Here is a 17,828-nt window from a genome sequence, read left to right as displayed (position 1 = left end):
GGGGACTCCTCAGGCACTCCGTTGGTTGTAAGGGGTAGGTTAGGCACTGCTCTCTTGCTTGTCCTGCTCCTCCTCCCCACTGTCCCTTTGCATAGCCACTGGAACAGGAAAGGAGGCCCAGGTCACCTTACACTTGTCTCCCGTGTGCCTTCCTCTGTCATCGAATCCTGTACACTACAGAGTTATTTCAAAATACTACCTACATCTACCCTTCCCTCTTTATTCCCACAGCTAGTACTCAGTCCAGACCCAAGAGAGGTGATTTATCACAACAGCTTTCTGGCCTTTGACCCCCGTCACTGCTCCTCACTTCATCCCACCCTGCAAATGCACAGTGAGTCACCTGCCTTGAATTTCCAGTTCTTCTCGTCACTGTAAGGCTCAGAAATCTCTGACCCAACTGGCTCCCTTATGCTTCCTCTACAAAAACCAATCTTCCCCACCTTCTGTCTCCCAAATCACATACCCAATCCCACGGCCTTTACCCTAGTCAGAGTTTCTTACAGCTTCTAGAATATGTCAAGTGCCTTGCTCTTCCACAACTTTATGCACACTGCCTAATGCACCATCACCAACTGATCTCTGCCTAATTTAAACCTTCCCAGCCCATTTCAAGCCCCAGCAAAGCAGCAGTCTCATGACCACACCTCTCTCAACTTACCACCTCTGAATTCCTCCAGCACTTAACATTCCGTACCACATCATTTTACATAATAATAATATTTTTGAGTACTTAATATGTGCCAGGCACCATTCCAAGGGTTCTATGTTCATTCACTCCTTACAACAATCTGACGGAGTTATCTCACTTTACAAAAGGACAAGCTGAGGCACGAATGGCCTAACTGGCCAAGGTCACACAGCAGGAAGTCCTGAAGCCAGGACCCAAACCAGGCGACCCTGCTCCCTAGCCCAATGCACCCTAATCGTAAATGACTCAACGGCAGGACCCCCACTTTTACCCCCCAGGGGCGAGCCCCGAAGCTGCCCACTAGCTAATGCTCTGTAACTGCGGACAAGAAACAAGGTCAGGCCCCCATCGGGAACGGGTTCTGGTGCTGTGTTACTCGAGCAGCAAGTGGAAGAGGGGTTTTTCTGCTCCTGGGAGGATGGGGGCACCCACCATGGCAACGAGGCTGTGAACGAGGCATCGCACCCTTTAAACCAGCATCTAACTAACTCGAGTATTCCACTACAAAATCCACCTCAAGTACAGAGACATAACTGACTTTGTATTCTATATACCTGATTTTGTCTGCATACTTTGCACCTCATAAGCCAGAGCCCTTTGGAGCTGGGGTTCTACAATGAGAAACACTTGTTCCAAGGTATTCTAATTTAGCTGCATGACACAAATTAGAAGGGATCACAGACAACTCAAAAAAGGTTCCATTTTGGGAAATCTATGACTAAAATGATGATATCTCCTTAGAGAAACACCCCTTCCCCACAATAAATCCAGGAATAGGGATTGTTTCTTGCATATCCTTAGCCCCAGGAGGACTGGCTCTATGAGAGGCTGGGAATGCTATACTTTCAGAGCACCCTAGAAGCTTCTGATTGATGATCCTGTCTTACACACATCCAATCACAGGTGTGGATGGTCAAGGGAAGCCAGAAGTGGCCCTCAAACAGGCCCAATACAAATGGATTTTAAATAAACAAATAATCATACACAGAGGACAGGAAGGAAAGCAAGAGTCTGCTAGGACAGCGAAGGCTTCTAAGAAAAAGAAAAGGATAATGTGAAACTATAATACAGACCACTAAGATACTAAGAATTAAACTTCTCCCTCCAAATAAATTTAAGGAAGAAATACAGTAACACTGAAGATACAATAGAAATAAACATTACAGTAACTGCTGAGCCACCAAATTGAAAAATTAGCCTTCAACAATAAGGAAGCGAAAGAACTATATAGAGAAGTGAGGCTGACATCATCAAAATGACATAAGACAAACCTGGAAAAAGCTTCCTTTCAGAAATTACTAATGAAAGGACAAATCCCACTTTCTTTGAATACTGGAGAACACAGAGACTGGAGAAAGTCTCCACAAACACTGAATCAAAAAAAGAAAGAAAAAAGACCCACCAAAAAATACGGGGAGGTCGGAGGCCTGCGCCTCAGAGCTGCCTGCCGGGGCTCCTCCCCCTCTGGCGCTCATGCGCCTTAAGAGGCGCGCGGTGGCAGCACTCCAGTCTGGGCACCACAGAGCCACTCACGGCAGGTCAACCCCCCCACACACACATCCAGGCACAAGGACCCAAAGCCACACAGACCCAGGCAAGAACTCAAGTGGTTAGTGAGCGCATGCACACAAAAGGGCCCCCTGGAAGCAAGGCAGAACTGCTGGCAAGGGGCGCACACACCCAACCCGCTCTCCAATTGTTGGAGCATCTAAAGGAAAAACAGACATTTTTCAATACTAACCTCTTATGACTGCCTGGGGGAGTATACTCTGATTTGGAAATTGCCAGAGGTAGAAAAACCCAGAGTAGAACTGAACTGCTGTAAGGCAGGGTGGGCCCCATGACTCAAACTTACAATGAAGTCCTTGTGCAAATCACAGCCATTGGAAGGAAAAGGTGGACAAAAATAAACAGAACAGTCCTTCTGGAGCAGGAGCGGAGGAAAGGAAATCTCCTGGAGGTAAAACAATTGCACGTAAAAGGGCAATCTTAAAAGGCGCACCACACGTCCAGGGCAAGAAATGGGTACAGAAAACCTGAGAAAATCTGACCAGTTAAACACAGGCTGATCTTAAGGTGCACTATAAACCGGACCAAGGTGCACTATAAACCAGACCAAGCGTCGAAGAAGAGCCTTACCATACAGCCAATCTACAATAAGCAAGAGGGAGAAACTGACTCAAAGTTAGCACATCAAAATAACCAGATGACATCAGCAAAAATTCATGTCATACAAAGAAACTGGAAGATATAACACATTCAAGGAACAAATTAAAACACCAGAGGAAACAGAGAATTTGGAATAACTAATTGAAGAAGTTTTAAAAAATCTCCTAAAATAATTCAAGGTGTTGAAAAAAAATATGTATAAACATAAACCAAACAGGGATAAAGAGCTAAATGGTATTAAGCAGACAATGTCTGAACAAAAAGAAGAAAGTTGAAAAAGAAACATAACATGAATGACAAACACAATAATGGAGATTAAAATACACAGAAGGCATATAACAGCAGACCTGAACAGGCAGAAGAATCAGTGAAGGAGAACACAGGACAATCAAAATCTTACAGTTGGAGCAAACAATAGAAAAAAATTATACCATTATGAAGGCCTAGAAGGAGAAAAGAAGGGGAAAGGGGCAGAAAAAAATACTTGAGGAAATAATGACTGAAAATTTCCTAACATAAATATACATGTCCAAGGAATGCAACAAACCCAAAACACATACTAACTGAAATGTCAAAAGCCAAAGATTGAGAATTCTGAAAGCAGCAAGAGAAATGCAATTTGTCACATACAAGGGATCCTCAATAAGACTAAGTGCCAATTTCTCATCAGAATCTTAAAGGCGAGAAGGCAGTGATACGATATAATTAAAGTACTGAAAGAGAAAAACTGCCAGTCAAAAATTCTTTATCCAGGGAGCAGATATAGCTCAAGCAGTTGAGTACCTGCTTCCCACACAGGAGGTTCTGGGTTCGGTTCTCGATGCCTCCTAAAAACAAAAAAGCAAACAACAAGCAAACAAAGGAAAATACCAACTCAGAGGAGCCAATGTGGCTCAGTGGCTGAGCGCCATCTTCCAACATACGAGGTCCTGGGTTCAATCCTTAGCCCCGGTACCTCAAAAAAAAATCTTGATCCAGGAAAACTGTCCCTCAAAAATGAGGGAGAGTTTAAGACATTCACAGATAAACAAAAACTAAGAGAGTTCATCACCAAAAGAACGGCCCTACAAAAATCTCTAAAGGGAGTTCTTCAAGTTGAAAGGAAAAGCCAGGAGAGAATAGAGTGGAGAAGTATGAAGAAGCCCTGCAGTAAAGGTAGTCAAATGGGTAAACGCAATACCCAACAGTACTGTATCATCAGTACATAACTCTACTCTTTATTTCCTATAAGCAATAGAATACAACTGAGGAAGAAATTATCATATTTCCCTATAATGGACTCATAAAATATAAAGAAGTATTATGTGACAAAAACAACAAAGAGGGGAAACAGAGGGATATGGGAGCAGAGAATGTATATACTCTTGAAGTTAAGTTGGTGGTATCTTTTCAAACTATTAGGCTATAGACTTAGGTTTTTAATACAGTAACCACAAAGAAAGTATTTTAAAAATATACAGAAATGGCAAGAGGAATGAATCAGTTACATCACAAAAGAGCAATTATACATAAAAAGTGCTGCAATAAAGGAAAAGAGAGACAAAAGAGATGTGCCATAAAAATTTTAAGCTATGCTGCCTCTCTGAGCTGTGCCTGAGGGTGGGTTTCTGCAGGCCCCACAGGCCAGGGCGAGGCACTGTGTCCCCACAGCCCTCGGGCATGCATGGGTATGAATCCACCTCATCACGTGGGGAGGACCAGGGCAGGACCCCACCACTGCGCTCTCAGGGGCCTTTGGTGCCAGCCCGGCCTCTTTTTGCCAAGTTGGGTGAGTTTGAAGAGGCCCAAGCATCTCAGTTCTCGTTTTCTTGCCTGCCCCCCAGCCACCCCACCACAGCGCCCCAACTGCCTGCTGGAACCACAGCCCTGGGAACACAGCCCTAAACTCTCTCACCCAGCCCAAGAACCCTGGTGGCCTTTCCCAGCCCTCGGGGCTACCCCAAACCGCCTGGAGAGATATCAAGCACAGCTGCTCCTCCTGCCTCCCTGCCTATCCCAGCTCAAGAAGGCAGCTTTCGGGAAGTGGACTTGGCCCAGTGGTTGGGGCGTCCGTCTACCACATGGGAGGTCCGCGGTTCAAACCCCGGGCCTCCTTGACCCGTGTGCAGCTGGCCCATGCGCAGTGCTGATGCGTGCAAGGAGTGCCGTGCCACGCAGGGGTGCCCCCCCATAGGGAGTGCGCCCCGTAAGGAGAGCCGCCCAGTGCGAAACAAAGTGCAGCCTGCCCAGGAATGGCACCACCCACCCGGAGAAATGACACAAGATGATGCAGCAAAAAGAAACACAGATTCCCGTGCCGCTGACCACAACAGAAGCAGACAAAAAAGAAGACACAGCAAATAGACACAGAGAACAGAAAACCGGGGTGGGGTGGGGTGGGGGGGAGGGGAGAGAAATAAAAAAATAAATCTTAAAAAAAAAAAAAAAGAAGGCAGCTTTCGGCCCATGTGAACCCCAGGAACCTCCGTGGCCTAGGACAGGCAGCGCCGCAGGGATGCCTCGGCCACCATGCAGAGCACCTGCCCTTGGATGAGGTCCCACACAATGCCCTGGCCAGATCTGCTCCTCCTCCTGCCTGGCCAGGCTGCCTCCCATTTGGGGAGTTTATGGGTTTTCCTTCTCCTCCTCCGTCCTCGTGGAGGCCACAACTCAGGCGCTGCAGTCAGGGCCCACCCCCACACCTGGGGGACCATGGTGCGGGACAGCCACCGCTGAAGTCAGCGAAACTGAGCCCGGCCTGACCAGGCTGCGCCGGAGGTCAAGGCCATAGCCGTAGCCACATCAGTCCAGCTAGCCCGGGCACTCCATGACAACTCTGCTGAGTGTCCTCAGAAGCTGTCCTTGTGCTGAGGGGACATGCTGTGGGTGCTGAAGAGGGAGGACGCCAGTGGGCTGGACAGCTAGAGCCCCAGTTCCTTGCATGGCCAGCAGGGAACGCGGCTGCCAAGAGTGACGCTCCTTCCCACCAGCCTGGCACCAAGCCCAGCCTCTCCCAGGCGCCCACAGCCCAGCCACTTCCAGAGCATGGCAGTGGGGACCAGGAAGCGTGTGTGACCAGCCCCGCGCAGTCCTGCCCCACCTCAGGGCCCCTGGCTGGGCCCTCCCCACCCCCCAACCCAGAGGCAGTGAGGCACAGCTGGCTACCCCCCAAAGACACCTTGGAGATCAACAACGTGCCCCCCGCTGTCCTCCGGGTTCCTCCCAGTGACCCCTACGACTCCCCAGCCTCCTTTCCCGCCCCCTGGCCCGGGTGGCCCTGCACTCCCTGGACAGGCTGAAGCTCCGTATGATGTGCCCCTGTAAACAAAGCCACCGAAGGAACCAGAACCAGAGCTGGAGTGGGAGGGCCCTGCTCAACCTGTGTGAAGCACCTCAGGGACTACTGGCAGATGAGGAAGGCAGGGGCCCTAACAAAGGCATCTACAGTGTACACCTGGAGAGGTGTCCCCTTCTCCAGAGCCTCCGGGAGCCTTGGCTCCAGTGGCCTGGCCCTGTTTCTGGTCAGAAGCCCTCCAGCCCACACAGGCTCTGGCTGCCGTCCACTGAGCCTGTCTGCCACCCTCTGCCTGCCTGTCCCGGAGGCTCCCAGCCCCTCTTCTACCCAAGGACAAAAAGGGCAGCATCCACAACTGGCCTCTGTGTGGCCCCCCACCCTCCACCCCACCTGCCTGGCGATGGGGTCCCCAAGGCCAAAGGGATTCCAGAGGGCAGGGAGGTGGAGAGCAATCTGCAGGACACCACAGTGAGTACGAGGGCATCCCACTGGCTGAGGACGACTATGTTCACCTGAAGGACAGGGACAAAGCTCAGGGGCCTAGGCCCCTGGATGAGGCTTTCCCAGCGGATCCAGCAGCCGGAGACCCTGGCCCCAGCAGAGCTGTAGAGCATCAGCGCCTGCGCTTCTGCACCGGGCAGTGTCAGGGCCACTACTCTGTGCTGCAGACAGCTGTGGCCGCCCTGATGGCCAGCACCCGGGCCAACACGCTTCTTCACGCCCCATGGCAAGTGCGGGGTGGTGGTGGCTCACTGCTTGGTGTCTGCTGGGGACACCCTGGGCTATGCGGCAGCCTCCACTCCACCGGGAGCACAAGTCAGGGCCACAGGCAGAGTGCTGGGCCAGGCACTGCGGGCGACCGCGCTGGCTGTCAACAGGGCCGCCCTCAGCCACCCGTCCAGCTCTGCAGCCCAAGAGACAGCCCAGCACAGGGCAGAGCCGGCACGGTGGGCCCTGCGATTCACCCCTCTCGGCAGCCTGGCCCCGTCCCTCGGCACAGCTCTGCCCTTCCCCTGCCTGCCAGCTCCCTCCTACCCAACACCCCACCAGCAGGCCCTGGGCAGCTGGCGCGCTCTCCTTCGAGCCAAGGGGGGTAGGAGTTTCTTTCCCTCTTACACCCCTTCCGGTCGCCTCCGCCTCCCCCTAACCCACAGCTCTCCATGTGAACCATTCTGTATAAATTATTAATGTTACTCCCTTTTCCTAAGGGGCAGACCCCGCGCCCTCTGGAGCAGGGAGGACCTGGCTCCCGTCCTCTCCCCAGCCCGGGGGGAGCTTCCTGGACACTGCGCTGCCACCTGGCTCCAGGAGCGTGGCCCCCCAGAGAAAGAGATGCCGGAAGTCTGGGGTCACATGGAGTCCCTGTCTTGTCCTGTTTCTTGGCTGCAGAACATGAGCCCCTCCCTGTTAGCTGAGGGTGAAGACAGGACATGGTCGGCCAGGCTGTAAAGGTCTGGGAGAGGCTGGAGGGGTTCCTCCCTCAAAGGCCAGAGAGGGCTGGGCCTCAGGAACTGGCACACAACTCAGTAAACCCTGCTGTCTGATTCCCTGGCTCTGCTTCCTGGGAGCCTGGGCGTGCGGGTGAGCGAGGACCTCTCAGCCAGACCTGTGGGACACACGCCCTGAGCAGGTCAATTTTGCTCATTTCTTCAACAACTATCCAGCAAGTTCGCAGCTCCCATGAGCTGCCAGGCACAATTATGAAGGCACACTGTGAATGTTCCCTTCTAGTAGAGTGAGACAGACAAGGGAGTCCATTAAAAAAGTAAATTAAAAAATAAATCTGGGAAGCGGATGTGGCTCAACTGATAGAGCATCCGCCTACCACATGGGAGGTCCAGGGTTCAAACCCAGGGTCTCCTGGCCCATGTGGTGAGCTGGCCCACGTGCAGTGCTGATGCACACAAGGAGTGCCATGCCATGCAGGGGTGTCCCCCGCGTAGGGGAGCCCCACGTGCATGGAGTGTGCCCTGGAAGGAAAGTTGCCCCGCGGGAAAAGCGCAGCCCACCCAGGAGTGACGCCACACACACACAGAGCTGACACAACAAAAAAGAGACACAGATTCCCAGTGCCACTGAGAATGCAAGTGGACACAGAAGAACACACAGTGAATGGACATAAGAGAGCAGACAATGGGGGGGGGAAGGGGAGGAGTGGGAAGGGAAGAGAAATAAATAAAATGAAATAAATAAATAAATCTGTAGGAAGGGGATGTGGCTCAAGCAACTGAGCTCCTGCCTACCACATGGGAGGTCCGTGGTTCAGATACCAGTGCCTCCTGGAGAAGACGCACAAGACAGTGAGCTGGTGCAATGGGCAAGTGTGGCAAGCTGACACAACAAGGTGATGCAACAAGGAGACACAGAGGAAAGACAATGAGAGAGACAACAAAGCAGGGGGCTGAGGCAGCTCAAGAGATTGAGCACCTCTCTCCCATGTGGGCGGTGCCAGGTTTGGTTCCCAGTGCCTCATAAAGAGAAGATGAGCAGACACATAGAGCGCACAGCAAATGGACACAGAGAAGAAATAGTGAAAGCAACTGGCGGGGGGGGGGGGGTGTAAATAAAATAAATCTTAAAAAAAAAAAGAGTACTGTGAACAAATGTTCACCAACAAATTAGAAAACCTAGATGAAATGGACAAGTTCCTGGAAACACACAAACAAACTAAACTGACTCTAGAAGAAACAGAATATACCAACAGACTAATTTTAAGTAAAGAGATTGAATCAATTATCAAAATCTCCTGAAAAAGAAAAACCCAAGAACAAATGGTTCCACAGGTGAATTCTACCAAACATTCCAAGAATCAACACCAATCCTACTCAAACTCTTCCAAAAAACTATAAAAGAGGGAATATTACCTAATTCTATGAGGCCAACATCACCCTCATACCAAAGCCAGATAAAGATACCACAAGAAAAGAAAATTACAGAGCAATATCCCTTTTGAATATAGATGCAAAAATCAGCAACAAAATACTAACAAACCAAATCCAACAGAACATTAAAAGAATTATACACCACAATCAAGTTGGATTTATCCCCAGTATGCAAGGGTGGTTCAACATAAGAAAATCAATTAATGTAATACACATTAATAGAACAAAGGGGAACAAATACATGATCATCTCAATTGATGCAGAAAAGGCATTTGACAAAATCCAACAACTTTTCTTGATATAGACACGTAGAAAAAGGCATATATCAGGGGTTCTTAACCAAAGATTTCAGGGGGACCATGAGCTTAAATTGAAAAATTTTTTTCCCCTATTTGCAGATGACATGATCTATACAGAGAAAGTCTCAAAAACTCCACAACAGGGAAACGGACTTTGGCCCAGTGGTTAGGGCGTCCGTCTACCACATGGGAGGTCTGCGGTTCAAACCCCGGGCCTCCTTGAACCGTGTGGAGCTGGCCCATGCGCAGTGTTGATGCGCGCAAGGAGTGCCCTGCCATGCAGGGGTGTGCCCCACGTAGGGGAGCCCCACGCGCAAGGAGTGCACCCGTCAGGAGAGCTGCCCAGCGCGAAAGAAAGTGCAGCCTGCCAAGGAATGGCGCCGCCCACACTTCCCATGCCGCTGACGACAACAGAAGCGGACAAAGAAACAAGACGCAGCAAAAAGACACAGAAAACAGACAACCGGGGGAGGGGAATTAAATAAAAATAAATCTTTAAAAAAAAAACAACTCTACAACAGAACTACTAGAGCTAAGAAACAAATTTAGCAAAGTGGCAAGATACAAGATCAACACTCAAAAATCAGTATGGCCTATATACACGAGTAATGAACAATCTGAAGAAGAAATCAAGGAAAAACATTCCATTTACAATGGCAACTAAAAGAATCAAATATCTAGGAATAAATTTACCAAGGATATAAAGGACTTATACACAGAAAAATATAAAATACTGCTAAAAGAAATCATACGATACCTAAATAAATGCAATGACATTTCATGTTCATGGATTAGAAGACTAAATATTGTTAAGATATCAATTCTAACCCAGAGCAATCTACAGATGCAATGAGATCCTAATCAAAATCCCAACAGTCTTCTCTGCTGAAATGGAAAAGCCAATCATCAAATTTATACGAAAAGGGGACCCAAAGAGCCAAAAACATCTTGAAAGAGAAAAATGAAGCTGGAGGAGTCACACTTGCAGATTTTAGAATTATTACAATGCTACAGAAATCAAAACAGCATGGTACAAACACAAGGAAAGAAATACAGAACAACGGGATTGCATTGTGAGTTCAGAAACAAACCCTCTGGCCAACTGATTTTTGACAAGGGTACCAAGCCCACTCAGTGGGGAAAGAACAGTCTCTTCCACAAATGCTGCTGAGGAAAACTGGGTATCCATATGCAAAATACTGAAGGGAAACCCTTAGCACACAGCATATACAAAAATTAACTCAAAATGGATCAAAGACCTAAATATAAGAACTAAAACAATAAAACTCCTAGAAGAAAACATAGGGAAGTATCTTCAGGACTTGTGTTAGGCAATGGTTTCTTAGACCTTCCATCAAAAGCACAAGCAACAAAAGAAATAATAGATAAATAGGACCTCATCAAAATTAGAGACTCATTAAAAGACTTCATCATTAAAGTAAAAAGACAACTTACAGAATGGAAAAAATATTTGGAAATCCTACAACTCAACAACTGAAAAGATAAAAAACCCAATTTAAAAATGGGCAAAAAAACTTGAACAGACATTACTCCAAAGATATACAGATGGCCAAAAGCATGTGAAAAGATGTTCAACATCATTAGCCATTAGGTAAATATGAACCAAAATTTGTGAGACACTATTTCACCCTGACTAGACGGGCTACTATTAAAAATACAAAAAATAGCAAGTGTTGGAGATGATGTGGAAAAACAAGACCACTCATTCATTGTGGGTAGGACTGCAAAATGATGGAGTCACTGTGGAGGGCAGTTTGGCAGTTCTTCTAAAGGCTAAATATAGAATTACTGTATGACCCAGCAATCCCACTTCTAGATATATAACTGAAAGAACTGAACAAATATATTTACACACTGACGTTCATAGAGGCATTATTCACTACTGCCAAAAGATGGAAGTAACCCAAGAGACCAGCAACAGATAAATGGATAAGCAAAACATGATATATACGTACAGTGGAATATTATTCAGCTGTGAAAAGGAATGGAGTTCTGATATATGTGACAATACAGATGAACCTTGAAGACATATTGATTGAAATAAACCAACTCAAAAGGACAAATGTTGTAGGATCTTACTGATGTGGAATAATTAGAATAAGCACATTTATAGAGTCAGAAACTAGAATACAGGTTACCAGGGGCTAGGGTGGACGTAAGGAATGGAGAGTTAATGCTTAATTGGCACAGAATTTCTGTTGGGGGTAAGGGAAAACTTTTGGTAATGTGATGGCAGTACAACACTGTGAACATAATTAACAGCACTGAGTTATATATATGAATGTGGTGAAAGGAGGAAATTTTAGGTTGTGTATATGTTACTAAAATTTAAAAAAAATAGGACTGTACAACACAGTGGTTTACACGGCTCTAATGTAAACCATGGACTAGTATAATTATAGAAATACTTTTTTGTCAATTGCAGTAAATGTACCACACTAATGCAAGGTGTTAACAACAGAAGAGATATGTGGAAACTCTGTGTTTTCTGCTTGATTTTCCTGGAAACCTACAACTTCTCTAATAAAACGATTTTTTTAAAAAAATCTATACAAGTAAGTAGGAAAAAAAATAAGGGTGGTATAAGAGACAAGTAAAACTCTTCTAAAATCAAATACTATTAATAAGTACACAAACATATTCCTCTGCCTTTGTCTCTCCAATCATTTCGCCTCCTCTTACTTCTTTATCATTTCAAATTTTGTGGAAATGGCAATAGCCACTCATTTGGAAATCCAAAAGCCTCTGTGCCAACGGTTTGCCAAACCACACAGAAGTAGTAGATCAACAGGGAAACATGAAACTTAAACTAAACAAATTACCCCAAGAATGTCTCCTTGAGAAAAGGTTAAAGGATGAGAAAAACAGGAAAATGCATTTGTAGGAGGAGTTTTTTGGAAGGCAGCTAAGCTCTTCACTATGGAACATTTCTGGAGTAGAGACTGTGTACAAATCTTCAACTACTTTATGAAGACTATGAGTACTGAGGATGTGGCCTTCCTGGATGCCTTCAGCTCTTTCTGGTTTCTTCTATGGTAGCTTCTCTGGACTTTCTTCCCCTGCCCCGGGGTGTGGAAATGCTTGGGTTCAGTACTAGGTACCCTCTCTCTCTGCACAGGGTCATTCTCAGGGGATGCAGTGGCCCTCACAGCTGTACCTACCTCATCTTCCATTAGGATGAATTAAAGATCTACAAGGTCTCTTCTGTGTGTACAGCAAATCTTCATCCTTGAGGACACATCTGATCTCCACAAAACTGCTGAAACTCAAAGCTAGGTGTGCCAATCAAAGTGGGAAGGTGACGTTTGTGAAAAAACATTGTGTGAAAACAATAGCTTGAATTGGTAGGTTTCTATATTGTCTAAATTTCTCATGTCACCTCCGGCTGTGACAAGTACAGTTTGGTGGTTAGGAATGTGGACTCTGGAGTCAGACTAAATCCAGACTTATTCATTTATAAGCTTTGTCCTTGGATACATTACTGAGCTGTTCTATGCCTCAGTTTCCTCATTTGTAAAATGGAGAAAACAACAGTATCTATTCATATGGCTTTGTGAGGATTAGATGTGGTACTTGTAAAGCATTAGCACATTGCTTAGAATGCAGTAAATGCATAATAAATATTAGCTGTTACTGCTGTTTACTTACTCTTACATTCGGTCTTAGTTGAAAAAGCATGTCAATTAAGTTGTCTCAACATAGACAAGGGGGGAAAATCCACATAGGAAACAGAGTACATAACAATGCTTTGAATTACCTGCATGTAATAACCTAGAGGAGGTTATTAATTTATTCAGAACATTTAGGTATGTTCTTCTGAATCACTCCACAAACTCTAATGCCCTTAACATTTGTTCAAAAAAATTCCTGATTTTTTCTAGGCAACAATCACTAACAACATTGAATCTGTGAATTTATCTAGATGGACCTACATCTCAAAACAAAAAACTCTGGATTTTGTAGATCAGGTTGTTCTGAACACCAATTATCAGTTGTTCTGATGAGTAAGCCTTTTTCTATCTAGACCATCTTCTGATCCGAAAACTTCAAGTCACACTAAGGCCTTTGGGGAATATAAGGCGTCACATCCTACATAATTTTTTTAATGTAAATTTTAAAAAGATATCAACTTTTTTTTTTTTTGAGGTACCAGGGGCTGGTTATTGAACCCGGGACCTCATGTGTAGGAAGCTAGCACTCAACCACTGAGCCCCATTGCCTTCCTTGAGTTGGTTTTCTTGTTTGTGTTGCTTTTCGTTCATTTTTGTTTTTTCAGGAGGCACAGGGAACCAAACCCCGGACCTCCCACGTGGGAGGGGGAGTTCAACCACTTGAGCCACATCTGCTCCAGCAACATTTATTTTTAGTTTTCCCCCTGAGATGGTTCCCTCGTCTGATTGTTCATTGTTTTTGCTCGTTGCCCACTCTTTTTTTTTCTTCAATTATTTTATTTTTATTTTTTCCCTCCCCTTCCCCCCACCCTGCTGTTTTTGCTCTCTGTGTCTATTTACTGTGTGATCTTCTGTATCTATTTCTCTTTTTGTCTTCTCCTCTCATTTTTCTCCTCTAGGATTCACTGGGATTCGGTCCTGGGGGCTTCTGATGTGGAGAGAGGTTCTCTGTCACTTGTGTCTCCTCAGTTCCTGGTCTCTGCTGCGCTTCACCTTGACTCTCCCCTTCGTCTCTCTTTTGTTGCGTCATCATCTTGCTGTGTGACTCGCTTGCATAGGCACTGGCTCACCATGTGGGCACACTTTTCTCTTTTCTTTCTTCTTTTCACCAGGAGGCCCCAGGGATCAAACCCGGGTCCTCCCATATGGTAGGAGAGGCCCTATCACTTGAGCCACATCTGCTTCCCTTGTTGTCTGCTCGTGTTGTTTTAGTTGTGGTTGTTTTTCTCATTATCTGCTCCTTGTTAGGCGGTTGTTCTTTTTCCATTTAGGAGGCACTGGAAACTGAACTCAAGACCTCCCATATAGGAGGCGGGCACTCAACTGCTTGAGCCACACCTGCTCCCTGCTCGTTTGTTTTTGCAGGTTGTCTGTTGTCTTGCTCACTGTTTCTGCTCAATGTCTGCTTGTTGTTTGTCTTCTTTAGGAGGAAGCAGGCACTCAACTGTTGAGCTACATCCACTCCTCTCCCCCAACAATTTTGAAGGACTTGAAATCAACAAGTTTCTTTCCTCCTCTCTCCTGTATCTTCAGAGTTCTTACAGATTTCAGGGTTAGAAGGAGCCTTAGGTATTTCTGAAGCCCAGCCCTTTATCAGCAGCTACATTTGGAAGCCCCTCTGGGCAGTTCTTGTGACCCTCAGATTGAGTGAGGGCCTGAAAGACCAAACCAGAAGAGAAGCTGCTTTCTTTCAGCCAAGCCTCCAGCACTAGAAACAGCTAGGGGGGTGGGTGTTAATCACCTGGGAGCATGCCACTCCCAAACTATTTTCCCTAACAAGCAAATAGAAAATTTAAATGTAGTGATGTTACAACAGGTTGGTACCCTAATGATTCTTGGAGCAGAGGTTATGCTATTTTGAGTACCAATAAACCCTAGTTTCCAAGTCCATTTGTGTTTTGCTGTTTAAAAACCCATATTCGGAAGAGAAATGGAACTCAGTCTTTGACCAATGGCACGCTTCGACAGACAGAACATCTCTGTACCAATCAGCGACTTGGGTGGCCTATGGGACATGATTCATGCTATTCTTAACTTTTGGACAAACTGAAAAATGAAGCTATAAAAATAGACGTCTCTTTGCTCTTTCCTTTCCAATGTTCCCATGCTTGTTGTTTTTGTCTATAATCCTTATCTGCTTGCATGACAGTCTTATTGTTTTGTGCTATTTTTATGTGTATGCATGCATTTGAAGTATTGCAGTTGCACACTATAAAACAAACCATATCCAATTCAGCTGCTTTCCAGCAAAAAGAACCAATCCCTTTAATAATTATGTGTGAAATCTAACTGCACTGCTCCTTAGGCAGTAAGGCCTGGGACGGCAGCTGCGGGCAGGGAACCAACCAGCCAACACGACCTCAGCAAGGCATGGAGCACAGCACACAAACAGCGTGTGCATGAAGCCAGCAGGCCCTGGTCTAATTCCCAGCTCTGCCATGTACTACTGTGAAGGATTCTAAACTCTTTACACAAGTCCTTTTAAGGATATGTTTGCACCTAACTCGGAGGAGTTGAAAGTGAATTCAATAAGAAGTATCTAAAGAGTCTACTGTAATGCCTGGCACAAAGCAGGCTTAATTAATAGATGTAATTTTCATTCTAAAAGGTACATCTTTAAATACTGCCCTAAATGAGGAACAAACAAACACAATTTAAAACCTCCTGGCTCATGACGAAACAGACAAGCAGACTCAATAAATCAATAAATTAATAACAATTTAGTAAAGGACTCTTAAAAAAAAAAGAAAAAGGCAAGGAAAGGCAAAACACCTATCCCAACATCTTCGAGCAGATGGAGGAAGGAAACAAATGTCTACCGAGCAAGGCGGATACATAAGACTGTGACTAAGAAATAGGCCTTACCACACGGACCTTGCAGTCTAGAAGGCAACAGAATAAGCAAACAGGCAATTATAACATAACATGATAAATGCAATGACAGGAATTAAGTAGAGCAGGCGGACAGGATGTCTCTTCCCCATACGGTGGAAGAAAGCAAAGAACCCCCACTCAAAAAAGTATTTTTCTATATCACACCCTCAGATATTTTGGTTTAATAGAGAAAACAGAGGAGACAGGGAAGAAGGCCATTTCATTTGCACTTTAATGTGAATTCCCTTACAAAAACTGTTTTTCTAACATCAAGTTCAACCTAGCTACAGAGTGGTTACAGGAATTTTGATAGGTAATTTGGAACACATAGAGAGGGACAGAGCTCAGTTGCTTGGGAAGGGAAGAAGTAGCCAAGATGGAAGTGGATGTGGCTCAAGCAGTTGGGTGCCCGCCTACCACATGGGAGGTCCCGGGTATGGTTCCCCGTACTTCCTAAAGAAGACAAGCAAGACAGTGAGCTGATGCAATGGGCTGGCGCGACAAGCTGATGTAACAAGATGAGGATGCAACAAGATGATGCAATAAGATGACAACAGACAGACGCAGCAGACAGTGAGTACAAAAATAATGGAGGGGGAGGGGAGAAATAAATAAATAAAATAAAAATATTTTTTTAAAAAGTCACCAAGATGAAAAAGTGCCAAAAGGAAATATCACTGACATCTAAACATACCTCAAGTCAAACCTACCTGTCCACAAACCATACGGGAAGAGCCTCTCCACCCAGTCAAGAGTCGACTCCCATTTCTCCACCAGCACCTCCATCCTGCCACACTCAGTGGGGAGGCAAGCTACAAGCAGGTTGCTTGGGCTAGTTTCTTAAGCCCTCTTCCTTCTTCTCCCCCTTGGTCTCACCAACTGCCCCCCGCCCTGAATATCGGCCATTCTACCAACCCTTTTACACCATGTAAGGTATGTGGGCTGTTGGACTACCTCTAATGAGGGACAGCCATGTTGGAGGCAACAGTGAAGCTGTTGCTGTCCTAGAGAACAAAGAGCAATATTTGTTTACAGAAGGTAAACAAATAATGTTGAGTGAAGGACCAAGATGGAACATACTAAATAACTTCAGAAAGTTCCCCAAAACTTTTTGTAACCCAATAATGTAGTATTTTTCTGCCTTTACTTTTTTTGAACCTGGGAAGCAGGTGCTCAAACCACTGAGCTACACCCACTCCCCATGCCTTTACTTTTAAGCAATGCAATTCCCAGCTGAACCATGCAGAATCAAAAGCCCTACACTGATGGAACTCTGAACATTCTGAAAAATTTTAAAGCTACATGGGAGCAAAACATATCTCAGAGGCTAAAGGAAGACTTTTACAAGAGACCAAATGAGGGAAAATTTCTTTTTAAAATGAGATATCTGGCAAACCTGGCAATTTCAGTTTTTATTTGCTGATAAAAAATTTCTTGGACTTGGGTTCTTCTCTGAATCACTCTTCTTAAAATAGAGCAAGAGTTCTTAAAAAGAGGTCTGTGAGCTTTAAATTTAAAAAAATATTATTCTCATGCAGACGTGTTGGTTCAGGTATGATATATTTATTAAATAATACACAACATAGTGTGGACTTAGCAAGGGGTCCACGGTTTTCACCTGATTGGCAAAGGGATCCACTGAACAAAAAAGATTAAGAATCCATGAAATGGAGGTTTAAAGAAAATATTTAGACAATAGAGAAATCAGTAGTATCAATGCAAAATAATTTCATTTTCCTATGAACATTTTAACTCCAATTCAGCAATAAATACTTGCTGAAAAGTATACCGTCGTCAACTTGGTCTCACCCTTTCAGAAATCTCCATGACCAGATCATCCTCCCATGTTAACAGATAAGGTGCAGACACGATGGCCCTTTATGCCAAATTCTTCAGAGGCTTTTACCTGAGTACAAGGGAACCTGCTCTGATCTGGAAATATTTTCT

General features: G+C 45.4%; 1 protein-coding gene and 1 pseudogene across 7 annotated transcripts in view; one reads left to right on the top strand and one right to left on the bottom strand.

Moving 5' to 3' along the window:
* The window catches only part of ANKS1A (ankyrin repeat and sterile alpha motif domain containing 1A), a 244,802-nt gene that overhangs the window by 201,080 nt on the left and 25,894 nt on the right, over positions 1–17,828 (bottom strand). The window lies entirely within an intron of this gene.
* LOC139440033 (embryonal Fyn-associated substrate pseudogene) overlaps positions 1–17,828 on the top strand; it is a 70,996-nt pseudogene that overhangs the window by 30,681 nt on the left and 22,487 nt on the right.

Source organism: Dasypus novemcinctus, chromosome 11, assembly GCF_030445035.2.
Source record: "Dasypus novemcinctus isolate mDasNov1 chromosome 11, mDasNov1.1.hap2, whole genome shotgun sequence".
Lineage (NCBI taxonomy): Eukaryota > Metazoa > Chordata > Mammalia > Cingulata > Dasypodidae > Dasypus > Dasypus novemcinctus.
The sequence above is the reverse complement of the archived record's forward strand: the minus strand, read 5'-3'. Positions and strand labels throughout refer to the sequence as shown.